Genomic DNA, 22,360 nt, shown 5'->3' with positions numbered 1-22,360 from the left:
CTTTTTAGAATTTAACTGATTGTCTACTATTACTTTGTTTTAAAGGCACAGTTCACCCCCAAATCACCTTACCTGTAGTGCTATTTATCCACCTAGATTTAGAGATATCGGCTGTACAGATGTCTGCCTCCTCTCGAAAATGATTAAACTAGATGGCACTCAGCTTGTGGTGATCAAAGCACCCAAAATGTACTTTTTAAACTCAACGTCAATGTTTCTTTCCAGAAATTATGACTCAGTATAATTCATAGGAACTATTTTCTTTCTACCTGCAAACCCTATCAGCACCCAGAAGTGAAGTAGCATCTATTTATAAACTAAACTAGCGAACGTTACAGCTCAACCAAGGAGGATGCCATTAATGTTATACGGTGATACAGTTTGTAAGTGTTCAGTGTAAAAAAAATAATTAGTTCCTACATGAACTCCTTACATCAAGGTATGTGGATTATCTTGAGTATCCAAGTCATAATTTCTGGAAAGGGACATTGCTGTTGAGTGCCATCTAGTTCCATTATTCAAGAGAAGGCAGCGTCTTTACGGCCGATATCTCCAAAACTCTGCAACTCGCATCAAAACAATCTAAATGGATGATTTGCATTACAGTTAAATATGTATTTTTAAATTTTTGGGGTGAACTGTCCCTTTAATATTTTTCAACCACTGTTCACATTAGTTTGATCCACGGCTCTGATCTCTTCTACCTTACCATTAGCTGAGTGCCAAACCATCATTAAGTATTGTATTGTTTGAAATATATAAACCACTGTTTCATCATTTATTCCCTTGTCTTCATCTGTCTTTGTTCCTCCGTGCTGCTTTTTCTTTCACCTTGTATTTATCTTGCCTCAAAGTTATACTATCTCGCCGCATATCTCTTGTGCCTCGCCATCTATCAACTGCCTCCCCCTGCTCTTTCTTCGTCTCTCTCCCTCCTCTCCCGAGCTCCCTCTTTCCAGGCGGCCTACCTTTTGTCATTGACCCCTGCCCTGGGTGTCTGGGCATTGACTGGCTCTCTCCGTGTCACTGGAGCTCCCTGTCAATACTTACCAGGTTTGGCCACCCTCTGCGCTGTGGTCAGAGAGTGGGGGAGAGAGGGAGATACACGAGATGCTCCACAGCACCGGGAGATAAAATAAAAATGAATGAGAGGGAGAGTAAAACAAAGAGGGATGGAGAAGAAAATGATGGAGGGAGGCAGTGTGTGAAGCGGCTGGTCAGCAGCCCTATAAGGTTGTTACACTTTAGTAGAGCCCTCTTGGTTTTTGGCATGTGAAGCTTTACAGTGTATGAGCCCATGAACAGTGTTAACACTACTATTATATGGTCCAGATATCTGCAGCCATCACATACAATTCTTTATTTTTAACGATCCGTATGTCTAGCTCTTCTTTTACTTGAGTGAACTTTGAGGGAAAAAAAGGCCCAGTTGAGACAAAATGTTTTAAATGTTTTATGGTTTTCAAGGATGTAGCTTTAACTTTCACTTTCACCTAACTCTCAGTCTACATCACTGGTGGATGTAAAGCGTTGACTTAGTGCATATACATTTTTTAATTATATTTAATTACAATTTATTATATTATAGTATTTCTGATCTTTTTATTTCATTTGTTTATTAAGGAAATGCACATCAATCAGTATAATTGTAAACTGGCCAGTGTTTGTCAGCCAGCTTTCAACTGCATTCTTTTGGCAAGGTGTTTTAAAAACCAATAAAATGACGAAGTCCAAATCAATACAGGCACAAATATAACATCAAAGGACAGCACACCACACTGACGGCGGTAAAGGCAAAATCAGCAGTTGTGGTTGGCATATGTCTGTAATAATAGTAATAATAATAACAATTTATAATATATTTATCAAAAGGTAAACAGAATGGTCGTCAAGTAAGAACATATAACAAATAAATATGACTAGGTGAAATAAATCATGTAATAACGAAAATGATTTACTCATCTAATCATGATGATTGGAACCATTTTATGTCGATTTATTCATGATATTATCATGATGTTACTTTTGGTCCCTAAACTGTTATATTAATTAATAAAATCACCAACTGAATACATCTGAATGGCTTTTCAATGTTTCTTCTGTAATTGTTTTGTAGCAGTGGCAGGGGTGTTTGTTTTGCATCCATCCCTGTTGGTCTTAGGTTTGGTTCTTATATACTAACTATTGTTTATATTTAGGTATTTGATCATGATTGAAGGGCTATTTCTGTGTACTGGGTCTTATGCTTCTTAGTGGTTTTTCTTTGTTATGGTTCCTTGTTATCGTGGTCCACAACTCCTGAATGAACCGAGAGGAAACACCGCGTTTTAGTTTTTTGAGCTTTCAGAGCCCTTTGATTAGGTTTATCTTAAACCTATTTTTCAGTTACAACCAGTGGGTCGAGCTCATGTATGAGTAGAACATTTTTTCAGGGCATTAGAGATTTATGTTGTAGCTGACACTGGTCCTTGACTATGTTTCAGGTGTACATGTGCAAGCTAAAAAGGCTGATAATGTTTGGGTTATTGTTAGATAGATATGTTGAAACCTCACTGTCTACAGTCCAGTATTAAGTATTAACACTCATTATGAAGTCCATGTATATAATACATTATAACGCATTATGAACGTGAGTATAATGTGTTATAATGTTAATCATAACTCATTATCACACCACATCTATATACATCTGTATATATTAGTGCCTGGTTACCAAAAAAAAAATACATTTTACGTTTTTTGTGTTGTTTCTGCATTAACTTCATCTTTTTTGTTCGACTTTACTTAAAGCAAACAATGGCCACATATAGTAAGTTATTACCAGTTATGTATTGTTATGTATTACATCTGCCTGTAATGCAGGGATTTCATTATTTAAAGCACCCATTTGCCACTTATAGTAACTTATAATCACATTATGATAGTGATTATAATGTGTTGTAAAATGTATTACAGCTATAAAAAATTCAATACACTATGATCCTTAGTATAACCAGCAGTTATGAAGTATTGATACTTTGCATCATAAAATGCTTGTGCCGTATGGTTATTGTTATAAAGCATTCTGAATATTTATGATAGATTGTAATTATGGGCACAGTATAAATGTATTTTGAGTATGTTTTTAATGCATTAAAGACACTGGCATCATATTGTATAATGATCATTGCTGTAAAGCATTATGCATATTCATAAATTCTTATAACTATGATTATACAGCGCTATAGGTGCATTATAATGCATTGTAAGTATGTTCATAATGTGTTAAAATGCATTACAGATATGGGCTTTATAGAAAGTGTTACCATGGACGTGTAGACGTGTAGATGTGATAACCCCATCATGTTCCGGGCTGTTATCATAAATGTCATTCTGTACATCCTCATTGAGAATTCATACAGTATCATGTATAAACTCAGTGTGAGCGTCACTCCCTATTTTACAGTCTACTCCATCTGCAGCACGCTCAGCCTCCCATTCCCTCTTTCCCTCTTTCCTCTTTACTCTTTTCATTTCCTCTAATCTCTCACTCCCCCTTGCTCTACCTCCGTGTCACTTTGATTTCCCTATCCACTGGCCTGTGGGATGTGTGTGTGTGTGTGTGTGTGTGTGTGTGAGGGAGAAAGAGAATGTATGTGTGAGCATGTGTGTTGTCTGTTAAGAGAGCATGACTTAATTGTGTAAAGCAGTTTCACAATCGTTGTAAGTGAATCAGAGGATGTGTCCTTTAGCACATCAGTATATCTGGCATTGGAATTACATGGAATGTCTCATGTAATCCGCGGACCTTAGAAACAGGCACACGTTTTCTATTTTGGTAGCGGGTGTCCCAGTGCATTCTCTTCTTTGTTCAAACTATATTTATAAGGCTTTCAGAATGAGGTTTTTCACGCATATGGCTGTCTTGGGTATATGATCCTGCGTATAACTGTGTGTCCATACATGCACAAATTCAAGTATATATCTGTGTTTGTGGATGTGTGTGTGCAAGAGTAAATATATGTGTTTTTCCACTCGTGTGCATGTGTTTGTGTGTGTGTGTGCACAGACGCCTCTGCGACTCGGCTCGAGCCTGGATGGGCCTGTCTATATGAGAGTAGACAGTGTGCGCGTGGAGAGCAGGGGAGTGAGAAGGACGTAGCGGCAGTTGGGGGGGGAGAGGCAGCGCCAGGCCGAGGGGCCCCCCTCTCGTAGACAGTTTGACTGATGACATGCATTAAACAGTTAATCTGTCTGATTGAATGTTTGCTTCCTCCAAATTGAAACATTAAACAACAAGGCGAGAGAGAGAGGGAGGGGAGAGCCCGAAGAGGAGAGAGGGATATGGCTTCATCTATTGCCCAAATCATGCAAAGCATGAGACTGGAATATATAATACTGTCCTGCGAGCTAGAGAGAGGGGGAGCGAGAGGAGGAGAGAGATTGGAAGGGACAGAGAGAGGAGTGTGAATGAGGGAAAGAGAAAACACGTGAGGGAGAGAGATGAGAATGGAAAGGCTGTGGGTAGGTGGAGGGGACGAGAGGAGAAAAGGGTTAGCGGGGGGGAGAGAGAGGAAAAGAGAAAGGGATCAGTGAGATGTAGAGGATACAGCAGAATAGGCCCATAGAGAGAAGCTCTGCAGAGCCAAAGTTCTCTTTAGCTGACAGTCCAGCAGAGACAAAAAGCAAAGATTAAACAGCATCAGTTTAAAAGGATTACGTCGGCATTATAAAGAGAGGAACACTTTAACAATTAACGCAATTTTGTCTCTTTTGAACCTCACACGGACTCTGCCTAAAACAAACTTCTTTAATGCAGGTCTGGAGCATTTATCTGTCTGGCTTTATGTTCCAGACAGGAAGAGAGGAGGCAGTTGTCACGATTTCCTAACCTGGTTTTACTTCCTGGGGTCACGACCCCTCTCACGGAGCCTGGAACCTCCTTATGTTGTCAGCTCCCTCCCAGAGGGACTGACACAGAAAGCAAGGTGCAGCCTTTTAGACTACATCATTATGTGCTCATAGATGACATACATCTACTGATAAATTTGTCAGTATTTCTTAGTGGTAGTATGTTCTCAGCCAGAGAAAACAAATGTAGACATTTGTAATATTGTCAGGAGGAGATATACCCATAATAAGTAGAGGTGTGAATCTTCACTGGCCTCATGATACGATTTGATTACAATTCACCTTTCAGTGATTCGAAATGTACAATGATTCTTGATACATCAATTGTCTATATTACTCTGCATGTCTACATTTTCACCAATCAGTGGAAATCAGTTATAATACTTGTACATTAAGTGCCCAACATATCTCCCAACATATAAAACTAATGCAAGAGAAATCAACGTCTTGGAAAACAATGATCAACGTTAGTTGGCTGTTATTTTGTATAAGCCGTAAACTCCTGATAACGTAAACCAACTAAACACCACTGTAGTGAAAGACTTTAAGATCTTTTACAATAAACTTGACTACAGCCCTGTGACATTGTGCTGTTTTTACCTGTGTCTTTTTACCCCGTCTAGCAATGGAGAATAGGTTTCAGCAGAGTATAGAATGTAAACACACAGTTACTCAATGGCAAATTTAAATGCCTAGTTTGAAAATGTCAGTATGTTGGAATGAATTAACATTATATAAACACTGATAGCAGCACAGTTTGTCCAGGAGCTTATCAATACTTATTGGTACTGACCAAACAAGGACCAATTTAATATTGGTCCTTGTTACCCATATCGTACTAGCAGTCCCTCTTTTATAGGTCCAGTAATGGTGATGAATAATTATCAAAATGTCAGAACTGAGAGTGAGTGATCTCAGCACTCTGTATGTTACCTCAATACCAATTACAGCATGAAGTAACATGCAGAGTCACAGTAAAGTAGAGAGTGCTCAGTTCACAAATTGCCTAAACAACAGCTAACCATGTTGGCCCCTCAGCTAGTTCATTAACTGTTACTCTGCAGGAGTTCAAATTATATAAGAAACTATTTTTAGTGCCTGTCAACACACATATTGCCATAATCCAATTACCAGTACAGACATTTTCACTCACTACCAAAAATGAATCCCCCCCGCCCCTGGAGGACACGAATATAGGTGGCATTATGGGTGCAGAAAAAGAAGAGGAATTTAAAGACAGACAGATAAACAATAGGTTTGCTTTTAACAGAGCTGTTAGCGCAGAAATGCTGGTAGTAGATTGGGAGAAATTGGTTGACCCCGAGCTGGTAATGTGATATGTCATTTAGCCTTAGCCCGACCCCATCCCCTCCCCGAATTCACAGTCGTCACCATGCTTAAAATGGGCTTCCCTTCCCTTTGTCTCAAGTGCATATTCTCCTCAGTCTAAATTACCATCATTTTCTCCACTGGCTGATTTTGGTCTAGCTCTTGGACTGAGGTATAATTGCACAAACAGACACCCACTAGGTCTTGAAGAGCACATAAGCTTAAAGCCACTTTACCACCCAACAGTCAGCAGCCGGAGAGAAGAAAAAAAAGACAACAGGGGAAGATGAAAACATTAATGGATAGGTTGCAGGATGGACGGATAAATTGATAGATCTTTTAGAGAAGGTCAAACTTCTGTGCCCACACGCGGGACCATCATGAAGAGAAGAGAAATTGATTGCCGCTCACAAAGGCGCTGAAATGACTAGAGAAATTATTTTCTGGGCAATGAACATTCTAGGAGGTATGGGGGGTGGGGGGCGGAGAGAAAGTGCAAACCTTTCTCACATGGTGCAAAATGGCTCAAGCAAGCTGCTGTCAAGCAGAGTTGTTGGTGAGAAAGCTCACTGGGTTGATCTTCAGGTGTATGCACATTCCTGCATGTTTGCCTGCATGTATGTGTCCACAAAGCAGCATGAGATCTGAATAATTAAGGACTGGTTATCCAAATCCTAACAACTCCTCCAAATTTAACAGCATAATACATCTTTTGTAATTGCCCTCATGAATTAATACACAAGCATTTTCAGATGAAACACCCCAACTGGCAGGAAATCAGAAACGAGCAGTAGGATCCCACGTCAAAGGCCAACCTTTTGGGGATCTGTAACAATCTCATGCTGTTTTCTTCAGAGTAACAAAGAGATATAATTCCTAAAGTGTCTTTGTCACTTTAACATAAACCAATGTCAGTGTTTTGAATTTGTTGAAAATGATGTTGTCTTTTTTGTCAGAAGGACAGCCTCCCGAATCGAGGATCTAAGGATTGAGGTTGACATTGTTAGAGATTCTGAAGGTCTCTGAGTCAAATTTGTGATTTCGAGCTAAATAAATAAAATGTTATTGTCTTGACTAGTTTCACATTTTTCTAAGTCTGCCCTTAAACAATACTTGCATGCCAATATGTACTTCAAAAGAGTTTTTGGTCTCTCCTGTCTGTTCTGTGAAGCATCTTAGTGCAACTCCGATGTAAAAGGTAAGGGGAAGAAATCAACAGTGTTCATCCACTGAAGCTCAGCAAGGAAACACTGTGTGTGGACACACATGAAAAAGACTACATTTAGGAGATAGCCACTTGATATGAGCAACTCAGATTGCTGCAGCCCCACATCGGCTTTCAGCTAAACTTTGGATGATGGATTTTCTTTTTGTTCTCGATCTCATCAACAACTTTCTGACATCTGAATTGGGGGCAGTGTGTCTGCCAATTTCTGTAACTTTCCAAACTGAAAATTCAACAATAGCCTTCAAGTGTGGCCCTTTGGAACAGGAACAAACACTTTGCTTCAGATGTGGTCGGGCAACACGTTGTGAAAGCATATCCTTGTCTTTACACTGCTGGAGTCGCGCCAGGGAACTCTTCACAGCCAGAATGTAAAGGAGGGATGATTTCAGTGTACATATGGCTTGAAAGTAACGTATTTAGATAGACTTGAAACAATATCAGAACCTAACCTTGAAGTTTCGCGCCGTCCCCTGAAAAATGCCCCCAACAACCTCCTATTTCTTGTACTGAAGAGGAGCGAACTGTGTATGTACAACTTAAAAACTACAGTCAATAGGCAAAGATTTACTTCAACATAAAACATTTTTAATATAAAAAATATAAAATGTATATAATAAAATAGTTTTTCAAAATCTTATCCAGTGAAGATGTGATTTTTTTTTTCAATCATCAACCAGCCGCCATTGCTCGACTTCTAAAACTGTTTACTGGCACAGAATAATTTCGCTAAACTCGTGGTGTTAACACACATCTTTACAACTAGTTTGTTTTCTGAGAAAGCTCTCACTCCGCTCTCTCCGTCATCAGCGGTTCCTGTCAAAAAGGCCTCTGGTGTCATCACAAGCGTCGCTCTTTTGGATTACTCCACCACTGGAGCATTTAACACCACCCTCATGGGGGCATAAGTGAATGCAAAACAATAAACAAACCACCCCCAAGAGACTTTAACTAAATGAGTTTCTATCACATTACAAGAGTCACAGTACTTTAGCATCCCCCTACCCCAAAAATTACAACAATAATGAATTAATATCCCCGTACTCTTGGGGTTTCTTCTAAGCACCCATCAGCATACTTCATTCGACGAGTGATAACGAGTGATCCTTGGACACATGAAGCACCAACTTTGCAAAACATATTAATTCCTTCTCCAAAATGAGCGATCCTCATGTCTCATGACTTTCCCCCCCACTTTTGATGACAATGAGGCCCCTTCCTCCTCCTCAGCCTCCCTAATGACACTCAGATTGATAGAGAAGCATCCACCAGCAGCATCCCAACAAATGGCCCCGCATCAGGACCAGAGGAATGGAGCACAGTGGCGGAGATGTAGATTGGGGGAGCGCAGACAGAGATGGATCAGGGGGGCTTACGTGTGGATAAACAGAGTGAGGTTGATTGCTAGCACAGAGAGGGGCCATTACGGCGAATCCGCACGCTAATCATAATGAATCACTTACTTATTAAGCGTTAATTATGGCACGCAAATACATCCCATGCAGGCGAGCGAGCAGGGAGGCAGGCGATGGTGCCTGCCACCCTTCTGGGGGGTACAGGAGGAGGCGAGGAGGCCACATTAATTTATTCTTATTTATTAATTTCCCTAATTAAAACAACAAGGCTGTGGAATAGAAGTGTTTTCTTTTGGGTGAAACAAATGAAGGCCCTGGGAAAGCGATATGAAACCAGGCGTGGCGCGGTGTAAACATTAAATCATGTGAAGTGATGGTGCTTGTTCAGCTGTTCATTATTAGAATAGCTTTATCCAATTGGGCTGCCCCCTCTTACCCCTTTTCTTTGTTATTATATCACACAGCAGCCGCTCCTTTGTCATGAGCGGTGCACACTTGTACTCTGGTGATGTGGATGGCAGATTTCATCATCATTATTCAGTGGATGGTTTACATGCCACAGCACAATAAGCCCCAGTTCCTCCTTGAACGCATCCTCCTCAAAAGCCATAAAATCAGACAGAAACAGCCTCATCTTTCCCATTTGATTGTCAGATGTTTATACCCCCCTCTCCAAAACTGTACAGGCCTTTTTTTTTACTGGAGCTAAACTGCGTCTCCCATTTATCTCAAATTCATTCATCTACCTCATCGCACTCCTCCCTCCTTTTACACACCGCCTCCTCTCAATTTCCTGATCTCTCTCCCTCTCTTTCTCCCTCAATCCCGGAGTGGCCCACCTGAGCGGGCGGGGCGCGGTAATGGCGTTAATGCCCGGTAATACGGGCCAGATATTATAATCTCAACACTGTCACATTGCGTTAGCTGCGGGAGACTGACGTGTCAATGCCACGGCGAGCAGGTGACGCGCGGGGCTCAGGAAGCGTGGCCCGGTAATCGCCCAATACAGACACATTTATTTTGGACTTGAATATTTTCACCACGCTGCTTTTGCCGCAGCGCAGCCGGCATTCAGGGGGAAACTTGTGTCAGTCCATCGGTCACACCTTATATCTCTGCCCGGTGGTTTAAAGTTTCAAACTATGAACGCAAGCACTTGAGATAAACCAGCTTCTTTTACTTAAGCAGTTTTAAATTCAACACGAAGAAAATTTCGCAATATTCATATTTGATTCTTGTTTTTATTACACTTGGAGGTGGTGCTCTTAACAGAGGATTACCGTAATAAATGTAAAATGAGCTGAAATCAGTTGAGGATTTGTAGAAAATCTTAAATTTCTTCCTAAATGGTGATGTATTGTTATGTAAACATGCTTAAACTATTTAGATCTCACAAAATAAATAATGTCTGCGCACTGAATATGACTTCAGTCTGTAAAATTGTACTTTGTCATCCATTATTGATATTAGATGGTGACATCTGTAATACTCAGCTACAAATTTTACCTTTGTTTCATTGCCTTAAATGCAGAATGTTTGACCATATGAATTACAGGGCTAGTCACACATATGTTTGCATTTTGCCATTGTTTTCAGTTTTTCATAATTGTTAGTATAGGGGTTATTTTCTGTAGTACACACACCATTAATGTAAACAAATCATCATCAAGATAAGATATTAACAACAAATCATGTCATATATATCATACATATCATACCAAAGGAAAGTTGGGCTTGGACATCTCAGTGTCACAGCAAAACATCAGTGAAAAACAACAAATACATTAATCTATCAATTGCTCAAGCTAAGAGAAGTAGCTAAGACTCCGTGTGAAGAGCATAAGTTGGGTCTGAGATGATTTTTGGGCCTGTCTTATTATGGTTTGTTGAAAAATAGACAGAAGACTGCGATGTTGATGTGCTCCCATGATCGTCATGGCTGTCTGTATAAGTCAGGTGAGCTGGGCCTTTGACTGGACTGTCAGAAAACATTGTAAACTCAGAGTCAGTGGTTCATCCATGTATTTCATGACCTTTTGATCCATTTGAAATTGAAAGTAGGATTCAAAATCAACTTTGCTCGCCAAGAATGTTAACAGGTAACATTGAATTTGACTCCAGTTTTCAGTAGCTCCCATATTACAGTACTTAAAAACTGTGCAGAGGAGACATTTACAGGATGATACACATGTAGACATGCAAAGCTTACAAATATAAGCAAACCTAAACATATCGGAGGTGTTGCTACACTTGTGTTTACTATGGATTACAGATCAGACCTTCGTTACTGTTGTAAACAGCTTGATTAAAGTGCTTCACATTCAGTATCATGCACTACAATATACAACACATCAGATTTTATTCACAGCATGTATCACAGCATGCTGACAGAGACTAGACACAGACTATCATACATGTTGTATGTACCATATACATTTAGAGCTGCAACGATTAGTCAGTTCATTGATTAGCCAGCTATTTTGATTATCGATTAATCCTTTCACTCATTTTTCTACCAAAATGTCAAACATCTGCCGGTTCCAGTAAATGTAAGGATTTGTGGTTTTGGACTGTTGGTTGCACAAAAGAAGCAATCTGAAGACGTCACTTTGTTCTCCGTGGAAATGTGATTTCTCACAGTTTTTTGACATTTTATAGACTAAACAATTATTGATTGATCATGAAAATAATTGGCAGAAGAAAAAAATTGTGACTTGCATCTCTTGTTTCATCATGTATTTTGCTAAATCGTCCTGATCTATGTCAGCGCGCGTCGCACTATTGATAGAGAGTCTGTATGGGCAGTTTTAGTGACTCTCTTCACCTGACCTTAATACCTTTGAATCGTTGGAGGAAATTGTGGCACCGAGAGGAATCCCATGATGCAACATGGGGAGAACAAATAAACTCCACCAGAGATTGAAACCAAACACTTTCTTGGTGTGAGATAATGCTGTTGTTTGGATTGTTTTCTGAAAGGTGATCTTCCAGCGCAGTGCACTCTGGTACTCGGACACTGAAAACACATCTGACTAACTGGCATTGTGTTTAAAACTGACTCTTGCCTGTTAGATATCAGTGGTTCTGCATGTGCCTCTGAAAACCAAGAACTAACTATACAGAAAAGGACATATTATGGGTTGCACGCTCACTCATGCAATACAGTGTCTATCCACTGTGAAACAAGCTGCAACATACCCTGTTCTGTCTGTACCTGTTAAATAATTTTTGGCCTTTCGTGAAAGCAGTGGCAAAAAGAAAATGATCCATCCCTCACACGGCGGTCCCCAGTTACGCTCTCGCGGGTGCACGGCTCGTCAGTGATTTATGCGTGTGTGTAATTGAGTGTTAATAAAAAGTGTGTCCGGAGCGCATGTAATTGTGTGTTTTCAAGACCCACCATGTGTGAGCTTGTGTGTAATTGGGTGTTATCGATGTTGTGAGTGTATGTCGGGGTTGAAAAGAGCGACTGGACAGTTTACAGTGTGATTGCGGTTTGAAGAATGCCTTTAAACGTGCCGTCATGTTTTTGTATTTTCTTTATTTCAAAGGCAGGACTTCTTTTAATGATTTTGAATTCTTTTTGACTGTGACTTGATTTGCTTGTCAAGTTACAGGATTTGTGAGAGCCCTCATTAACACCAGTAACCTTTATCTTGTAGGAGCATTAAGAAAAAGCTAGAGAAGTTAATTTGTTGGCTTCGAAAGGAGCAGTAAATGTTATGGCTATTGCACATATTAGTGAGAGTGGGGCTCAGTGTAAGAAGAAGAGCACAGTTATTTATCATATTTTTTCAGTTTGGACATATTATGGTAATAAAACATGCAGTTATATGTCGTTTTCTTGTGTTTCGCATATTTTCTGCTAGTTTCTAGTATTATCTGTGCGTGCTATACATGTGCGTTTAGTGTTGCTGCAACATAATAGGTGTGTGTGAATAGTGTATGTATGTGGTGGCAGTGTATAGAATAGGTGCATGTGTGTGTGTGTATATATAGTGTGGTGCGGGTGCTGTTTAATTGATGCGGGCTGGCCATCGATCCCTCCCGCCCAGCCTAATGAAGGCCTGATTGGTTTGTGAGGGCTGGCTGGTTCTGCTTAGCTGCCTCTGCCTGCTGCCCTTGCTGCACACACTATAACACACACACACACACACACACACACACACACACACACACACACACACACACACACACACACACTCTCAATTCAACATCATTCTTCTCTTTCTCTCTTGGTCTCACGCTTTGTCTCTGTCTCCCACTTTACATTTCTGCGCTTACTTTCTTTTTGTCTTATTGTCTGTATAACTCTCTTCTCTCTTTTACTCTTTATGGTTTTTTTGTGTTCATTCTCTGGCTAAATCCTAAAAATGACATCTCAATTCCCCATAATTTACAGCAGACGCTACACTTACCGATGATAAAAACTCATTTTTTGGTGAAAATTTCGAGAGACAACCCTCAGCGGTCCATCAGCTTTACAACTTGTGTGCTCAAACTTGACCCTAGTTGTCTAAAATTTTGGCCCATTTTTGATCAATTTCAAAAACTTTGGCGCTCAAGTGTCAATACACTGAGTGAAATGATGCTGACATCTTCCCCTGCGTAGCTATCAGACAGTCTTGTAGAACGTGTGAATCCTCCTTTGCTCTCTGACATGATTCGTGTCCCGTCTCTTGTCTCCATCACCGTCTCGATGGTGTTGGTGTGTCTGCCTGCCTTCATCTGTCAGCCAGCTTGCAATCCAGTCAGTCAGTCAGTCAGTCAGATGTCACAGTGCTTCTCCTGTCATGGCAGTGCCCATAAATGTCTTTTTGTGTCACTCAGCTCGCTACAGACACAGGTATTACACCGCCCTGTTAATGGCTTTGTCAGATGGCCTTTTCACAGAGCCAGTCTCGAAGACAGACAGCAGACTGCTATCAGGCTGAGTGTGTGTCTGCGTGTGTGTGTGTGGACATGTGTATGTTTCAGTCACAGGCATCAAGAATCGGTTCAGGAAATAAAAGGCCACCCAAGTATCCGCCACAGCCGTGCATCAGCAAAAATTCCTCTGAGTGGCTTTCCAGAGCAGTCGTTCCAGTCTGTCAATCGTACTCAATAATCTGTCTGATATGTTAGTTTATAGAGAGATAAGTACTGGCAAAATCCTGGAAAATTCACTTAACAAACCAATGTCTTATCAATCAAAATTTATAAGACATCACTTTAAAGGGAAGAAGTATTCATCACTGTACTGAGAGCATGTTCTTTCACTGACCCATAGGCATCCCAGTGACTGTTTTTCTGTGTTAAACATATAATATATAACATTTCTGCATGATTAGGTCCAAACGCAGGGAAATCCATGATTTTATTCATGGTAAAGATGGAGTTTATTTGGTCGTCTGGCGCTATAACTTCTATAACATTAACATTAACTATAACATTTCTGCCTGAGTCACATCAGGCAATGGTGTTTTTGTAACAATCAGGGCAGCAACTCCCATGACCCCTCGCTACTAAGCAACATCATCAAGCTGCTTCTTTTGTTTTCATTGTTTTGATTGGGAGAACTCTGGCAGGAGAAATTACACACTGTGTTAAAATCAGGCACCGACTGCCTTTGATTAAGCAGAACAGTCAAGACATACTTCTCAGAACAGTCTTAGATTTGTCATTTAAAAATGTGCAAGTTTAATACACATCTGGTGCTCTTGTGATTATTTGAGGCACTGGGGTGGGATCAGTGGTGTCAGCGGTGCGTCTCACCAACCCTGTATCACAGCAGTTCATGAATAGAAACAAAATGTATCTAAAAGAATGATTTTTTTTGTGATGGCATGAGTTTAATATCAGAAAGTCTTGTCCTGTCTTGTCTTTGTACACTGTTTTTATTGATGATCTTTTCCTGCCCTTAAACCTAACCACAGACTGGATGGGAACCCAGGATTCTGGTGTGAAAGTCCTGGCCAGCCGTCCACCCCGACCACTTCCCTGCCCCTCCAGCGCGGTTCATAAATGCAGTGTGTCATCCAGTCAAAGAAATGTGGTGCAGGCACAGAGGATAGTTGTGGTCAGAGTCATGAAAACTATAAAAATGTGTGTGTGTGTGTGTATGCACACTCCACAGACTGCTGTGATACCACGTTGTTTTCTCACACGTGTTACTGGAACACAATGGCGCAGATGAAAAGGCTATGTCAGGCTTTGGCTACACAGAAAATTCTCCTTCATTGACAGTTGGTGGTCTTTTATGTGGGATTTGTTGTAATAAGAAAAATATAGAATATTGACAGCAGCATCCTTTAAGGACAGCGGGGCCTCACGCGCAGTATAAGAGAGCAGACAACACCAGACTTGTTCTCCACAGTGCACTGATCAAACTGCCTTTCAACCTGCAGTGCATCTTTATTTCACGTCTCTCCGTCTGGTACAGTAGCCCACACCTCTGGCCTCATATACCACAGCCTTCAACCTCGCCGGCTTTCGCCAAAACAAATACACAACAGCATACACTGTGATAAGTGGTGTGTGTTTACAGCTTGTTCATTTCCACTCTCCAACTCTCAGCAGAGGAAAGGAACGGGTGAGAGTGGGAAAAAAGAGAGGGAAGGGTAGAAAACGACGGGGAGAGGAGAAGGGGCTATCGGAAAGGAGAGGGAGGGCTTGTGGGGAGTGTTTTTGTCCTGGAGAGAAATAGCCCTCTAGGTTGTAATTGGAGTCAGAGAGAGAGAGGGTGAGGGAGAGAAAGAGAGCGAGGGAGGAAGAGACAGGAGAAATTGCTTGGCTGGGGCTGTGTGGGATGATAGTGTTTTTGACAGGTAAATAAGGCTGTGATTGTCGACAGTTACACTGCACCTCGCTGACCCTCACACACACCGGCCTCCTCCATCTATATTTCACTCTGACACACATGCTGACTCTCTGCCTCTCTCTCTCTCCGTCGCTTACTGACGCACACACATTCAGGCACGTGCACGTACGCGCACAGGAAACACAGACGGCGATGCTGTCATAACTTAAGGTTTGTTCATTTGATGTAAAAGTTATCTCAGGGTGTTTCTATTTCACCAACCTCCTTTTGGTTTGAGAGACAATCGTGCGACTGAACGCTGAAATGTAACTTCTGTTCTTATGAGGACATTTTTAAGCTTCTCACTTATCATAATCGTTCTAGACCAGTGGTAAAAGCACCACTTTCATGACAGAAATCCAGGCTAGAGTTTACCGCACCAATATTTCAACAACAAAAGCTGCTTTATTCTGTGTTTATCTAAATTAATGATGCACGATATTGGGACATCCATATTATCAGCCATTTATTGGTATTGGTGGAATTTAAAGCCAATAAACAGAGCAGATAGTATTTAGCTAAACTGCTTTCACTTCGATGCAGTAGGTGGCAGTATGCACCTGTAAAGTTGGTCTGTGTACCGCCAATAAACACATGGAAGAAGAAAAACAAGAAGAAGAAGAAGAAGAAGAAGAAGAAAACTTGCACAATACTTCATCCGCACAGTTCACTTTGTACATATTGTTAATAGTTTACAGTTCATTGCTGTATGTAGTGTTTTCACATTTTTGATTATTGAGGTAAGCACCTAGGTGTTTATAACATGTCAGCTAGCCTAGCTGGCGTCCTAAAAAGCTCCGCATACAGAGTGGTGTAGCGATGACCTTTTTTTGTAGGCTAACCCGGAAGTTAGCCCCGATTTTGAATTGGATTTTTGAATGTAGCCAAAAATAATCTCTGTGGCAGACTGTGTTTATGATACTTACATGTTTTGTTCAGCAAGATAGTCTTCACAGATGACCACCACTTTTGTGATTTTTTAAGCGTTAATTAAATTAAGTCTACAAGTTTTAAAGGTCGAGTTAGAATGGTTTGTAACTCAAGTCGACCTGTAAATGTCCTTGACGTCTGTAGTGTCATTTCGCCATAGTCAGCAGCTGCCATTTTTAAGACGCATAATCGTTATATAACAAAATTGTGGGACATTTAACTATGTATTTTATGTCGTAGAACAAAATGTGTAAATATCTTAAGGCTGTGGTAACGACAGGCCTTATTTCAGGCATTTAACCGAAAACCAATTAAAAAAACTCAGACTTTGAGACGAGGGAACCGAATGTACAAAAAAATGCTAACTGATTTCCGTGTGGTAGGACCACAAACTACACCACCCTAAACGCATAATAGGAGTTGAACCAGTCAGCCTTCTCTCTGATTTGTGATTTAAATCTCTTATCCAGCAATGAGGTCGAAGCTTTAGCCTACTGCTCGCTTTCACAAGACAGCGGACGTCAGTCACTTTCATTTGTTGCAGCCCTTGGAGTGTCAAAAAGAGCCGTAGTGACGTAATGTTACCGCGTGGCTAGCTAACGGTTATTCTATCTATCAAAAGGATTGTTTTAGAAAGATGAATATGTGAAATTCTCGGTTGTCTTATCGGTATCGGCCATGAGGAATAGGTCATCAGCTGAATAAATTTCACATCGTGCATCTCTAATCCAAATTAAGGGGTACGACAAAAGCCTATAAGCTTTATAAGCAGTATGAGCTTCACAGATGTTGCAGTTTTTTTTTTATGATTGTACTGTGCATGTTATTTAGTCCACCCTCATAAATGTGTACATTTAGTATTCTTTTCTGTTTTTTATGTTTACTCCGAGATTAGATAGATAGATAGATAGATAGATAGATAGACTGCTGCTGTCGCTGCAACGCCACCAGTAGTATCTCTTCTTCCTACCCCCTTTTCCCCTTCCTTCCATCTTCCCATTCTCTTTTATCAAGTCAACAGCCGTCTCCCCCTCCCCTCCTGCCTGCCCTTGCCTCCCTCCCTCCCTCCCTCCTCCCCTCCCTCTCCCTCTCTCTCTCTCCCTCTCTCACTTCAATCTCAAGTGTTTTCAATTTTATTCTAGAGTGGAATTAACTACCCCCGATGTCAAATTGCCGACGAAATCGATAATAATATCTTTACAAAAGAGGATATTCCAGTCTCTCGCGTCGGCTTTTGAAAAATGGAAAATTTAGCCGAGATTGATTCATTAGTTGACACGTTATAGGACGGTATAAGTATTGATCGCGGCCTGTCATGTCCCATCTCGGCTAATCGAAGCTGAGGCGCTCTGTCGATGGGCGCATTTTTCATAATTCCGTCGCCGGGGAGAGAGACCAGCCGGCAGAGGCGACTGCAAGGCACAGAGAGAAAAAGAGGAGAGTATATGGGGGGCAGAAGAGGGATAGACGGGGGGAGAGAGATGACTTGGGGGGGAAATAGGTAGGGGGCAAAGAGTGGAAGAGTGAGAAATAGAGTGAAAAAGAGGCATGGGGTAAAAAAAAAAAAAAAGAAAAAAGGAGGATTTGTGTGTCCGTGCGTGTGCGCGCATGTGTCCGTACAACATCTCCAGCCCAGAGAGGCCTCGGGGTGAGGCAGGGAGGGGAGCCACAGGGAGGAGAGGGTATGTTAATGGTGCAGGTATTGGGGCGTAGATAATTAATGCATTAACTAATTAAAGTCAAACGGGGGAGATAACGAGGTGGAGGGAAGTATATAAGGAAAAAGGGAAAAGACGGCGGGATGGAGGGAGGAGAATTAGGGCGACAACAGGGGAAGAATGGGTTTTAATAGCGAGCGAGGAGATGCGGAGAGGTGTGAAAAAAAAGGAGAGATGAGAGGGAGGATGAGGGGAGACCGAGAGGAGGTGTTGGGTGGCGGTGGCGTGGGGGGGGGGGGGGGGGGGGGGCGGCTTGAGGAGGAGAGGGAGGGCGAAATAAATAGAAATTGAATGGCTTGGGTGCGAGCAGAGAGAAGTTCTGAGGCGGAAAAAAATATAAAGAGGAGTGAGAGAAGACACAACGACAATGATGGAGAAACTTTTGATAGTTGTGCAATTCGTTTGGAAAGTTGGCATTGGCGTGCTCAGGACTTATAAGTCCAACATAATGCCACTCCTCTGGCAGTCTTGTCACGAGTTGCTCAAATCCAGGGGCCCTGTCAATCAACAAAAGGAGGTTGTTGCAAAGGAATGGAGTCTACCTGTTTGTCTTTGGGTCGAAAGTGTGAACCCCCCCCCCCCACCACCAGACTCCATTGTTCCCAGAGCACCAGATTATAGGTCATCATATTGCACAGGGAGCCACACAGGTTTGGAGATAACTGCCACAAAAATAAAAAATAAAAGTTGCAGTCACTTACCTGCAGAAAAATCCTGCCAAAGGGTAAAAAGAAGCTAACAGTGTAGTCTGGTAATACATGTGCACATTTATCTTTTAGCTCACCATATTCTCCGGTGATCCTGGAAGGTTTTACAAAGAAAATGCCATCCACTATAAACTAAAGCCATAAGAGAAATACAGAGGTTTTCATGGAGGCAGTGGATCTGACGGGAGCTCATCCTTTAACCGTCATATAACCTAAAAAAACATGCCATCAGACATGTTTCTTTAGTTTGGTTGGTTGTGATCTGCCTCTGCAACCTTTACCTGTGCACTAGGTCATCCATGATGAGAGAAAAGGGGGGAAACAATCCAGTAAGACGCTCTCACAGGATCACTGGATCTTACAGCAGCTGTTAGCAAATGTTAATATCCTTTTTTTCAGCACACTCCTCTCATTTATTTGTGCTCCCTTTTAAACACAGCACACTTTAGCAACACAATGTTCCTTCAATGAGCGTCCTTTGTAGGCATGTTGTGTTGAAAAGCAGACACCCAGATGTGCTGGGTAAGTGACACACCGCTTGTCAGAGTGTAGCCGGTGTGCTCAAGCAAACGTGAATCTCAATCCCATAATTGATTTTGATAAACTAACATGCATGGTGTGAGGAAGTCCTCTTGCATTGAGAGAAAATGGGAGTGTGTCCGAGAGGCCACCACCACCCCACCTCTCCTCACCCACACACACCCCTCCTCACCCACCCACACACACACACACACACACACACACACACACACCCCTTCCCCAAATCAGCAATGATAAAAGTGGAGCTGAAATGGGTTGTGGGATGGAATCAAGAGAAATGAGATACACCAAATTAGAAGAGATTGGCCTGATGGACTTGGATTAGAAGGAAAAGAGGTGTATAGGGAGGGGATGACGAGAAAAGGAGGAGAGTGAGTGAGTGAGTGAGTGAGTGCATATGTGGAAGATGGGGAGGGATGGAGGAGGGTGGTGGTGGGGGGGGTCTCGGTACTTGGCAGTCTCTGGGTATCTCAGGTTCTCTCCGGCCGGGAAAGCGGTCGATATTTAATTGTTATTGCTAGCATGGAACGCACGGAAGCGGGGCCTGTACGAAAATTTCTCATTTATTTGGTATTCTTGTTTTCTCTCCTTTTCCTCCTTCCACCCGCCGCCTCTCTCTTTGCCGGGTGAGGTGGAGGAAAGTGAGGGGAGGTGTGTATATGTGTGTGTGTGTGTGTGTGTGTGTGTGGAGGGGTGGTGGTGTTGGGGGGTTCTTCTGTGCGCACTCGGGGCAAATGGAGAAAGGGGATGAGATCCTTGGATGAAATCTGAAGGGGGGAAAAACGCCGCGTCCTCCTCTCCCCAAGTTTAGTTTCTGTCCCTAGACACATCATATCCACCCTCTGTCAACCCCCCCACCCACCCACCCTTCTCTATCTCCCCTCACTCCGTCTCCCCCCCACCTGTCCAAAATGAAAAATCCGTCATTTTCATCAAACGTCCAACCAAATATTATCTACACTCCATTCCCAAAGATCGAATCTTATTTAGGGGCGACGGGATTCGCCATCTGTTTTCAAATTTCATTCCTCCGTGAACTTTATTTTCCCTCGACTTTGGACAAAATTATAACCCGATCGATCCGCTTTCTGGCCACCACCCGTCTACATATATTTTCCTCGCGCGGGGTCTCTTCACCGTGCAGGTCAATTTTCTGTCTCACGTCCGCGGGAACACGTGCGCAACACAGTCTGCAGCTGATAGAAACTTAAATGCGGTCGGGGCTGATGTGAGGTGGAGGTTCAGCCTCGGCAGCTTCTCTCTTTTTTTTCCTCCCCCCCTCTCTTTCTTCTCCTCTCTGCGCTCTCATCCCTCCCTGCGCCCGGATCTCTCCCCCACAAACACCTGCCTGTGCCTCCTCGCTTGACTCCTCTGGTCCCATCCCTCTTGTTAAACTACATCACCAATTTCGGACGGTAGGCGGTTGCGGTGGAGTCTTTTTTTGTGTGTGTGTGTGCCTCTTAACTTTTTCTTGCTCCGAGGACAACTTTTCCCTCGCTTTAGCCCTGCGCGCTGCTTCCTCATCTCTCTCATCTTGATTTTTTTTTTTTACTCCCCCCCCCCCAAACCCCCCCACATTACGACTCATACATCATGCCAGTGTAACTCCTCATCAATGCAGGAGGAAGGATGCGCGGTCCGATCTGTTAAATCGCTCAGATTACCATCAGTCCTCTGCGCACGTCGGCAGGATTCAACCCAAGTGGGAGCTGCTGGTCAAGTCAATGAAGGCGCAGCGGTAAAGGTAAGCACCCTACTTCCCTATTCTGTTACGGACAAGTGGCATTAATAATTGAGAAAACGCGTCAGAAATGAGATTCTCGTGAGAAATATAATGCACTTTGGAGAGCGGGAAAACACGCGCACCTCCTGCAGAAATTGATTGATGGAGGGCTGTGGACGTCCGTGCGCCGGAGAGTTGTCGAACAGCGCGCAGTACGCAGCACGTCTCTCTCTCCAAATGGATCGGCAGCAAATTCCTAAAAGGTTTCTGCTGTAATGTGAAGACGTGTTTGCGCGTTGCATCTGTGATTTAGATCCTACTGCGGCTGCAGGGACCGAGGAGGGGAAGAGGGGCTGATGTCAGACAAATGCGGGATGAAAAAGTAGAAGAGCGGTCGGGGAAGTGGAACACCAACTTGGGGAATTCACTTCCCCAAAAGTTATCCAGAACCACATCCGCGCACACGCGCCTGCGCAAAGTCATAGTTCAATATTTGGTGCCTTGTAAGCTGTTTGTACTCTGATTTTGTGGATTTAATACTAAAGCGACCACAATCATTCAGCGAGAGTCTCCTGTGCTAAGTTAAACATGAAGTTTAATTCCCAGTGACTTAATTATTAACAGTAAATCATATTCTCACAGCTGAACCACAAGAATATTTGAGTTGCTTTACCAGCAGGAATGTTGCTCGTCCTCATTGTGCAGCTTTCTATCACATATTTTAAATCGCTGAGCTGGAAAGCAAGAAATGTGGATTAACTTAACTTGTTGATGCTGTGATAAAAGGGAATTTCACTCATTTCGAGATCGCAACATCATCTTCTCGTGGTCCGGGGTGGTCTGCTCAGTGTTTTCTGTGATTATGAAGAACTCCTTCCCAAACACAAAAGAGCAGAGAAGTGAGACTTTAATCTTTGATGTCCAGCTGATACACACATACTCTAGAGCTGTTGGCTTTGATACAGAACTATAGACTGACTTTGTAAAGTCATGGTTTTATACATCTTTGCCAGCTTCATGTTATCTTCACGATTTCAGTTTCAAAACGAGCCAGTGCGCTCAAGAGGTCAAGGTCACTTTAGGATACAGATACGATCCTCGAGAT

The 22,360-nt window shown here is 42.2% G+C and overlaps 1 protein-coding gene across 8 annotated transcripts in view; it reads left to right on the top strand.

The window, feature by feature from the left end:
* erfl1 (Ets2 repressor factor like 1) overlaps window positions 1-22,360 on the top strand; it is a 100,996-nt gene that overhangs the window by 24,345 nt on the left and 54,291 nt on the right. For 6 of the 8 annotated variants that reach the window (XM_084356461.1, XM_084356462.1, XM_084356467.1 and 3 more), the window contains exon 5: window positions 14,715-14,857. The exons of 1 other annotated variant lie outside the window; for it this stretch is intronic. The gene's annotated coding sequence lies outside the window, so the exon portion shown is untranslated. Of the gene's footprint in view, window positions 1-14,714; window positions 14,858-21,219; window positions 21,277-22,360 lie in introns of those variants that run through there. One more of the 8 variants, XM_084356463.1, reaches the window with a different exon arrangement.

Source organism: Pagrus pagrus (assembly GCF_965226575.1).
Source record: "Pagrus pagrus genome assembly, chromosome: 7".
Classification (NCBI taxonomy): Eukaryota; Metazoa; Chordata; class Actinopteri; order Spariformes; family Sparidae; genus Pagrus; species Pagrus pagrus.
The sequence above is the reverse complement of the archived record's forward strand: the minus strand, read 5'-3'. Positions and strand labels throughout refer to the sequence as shown.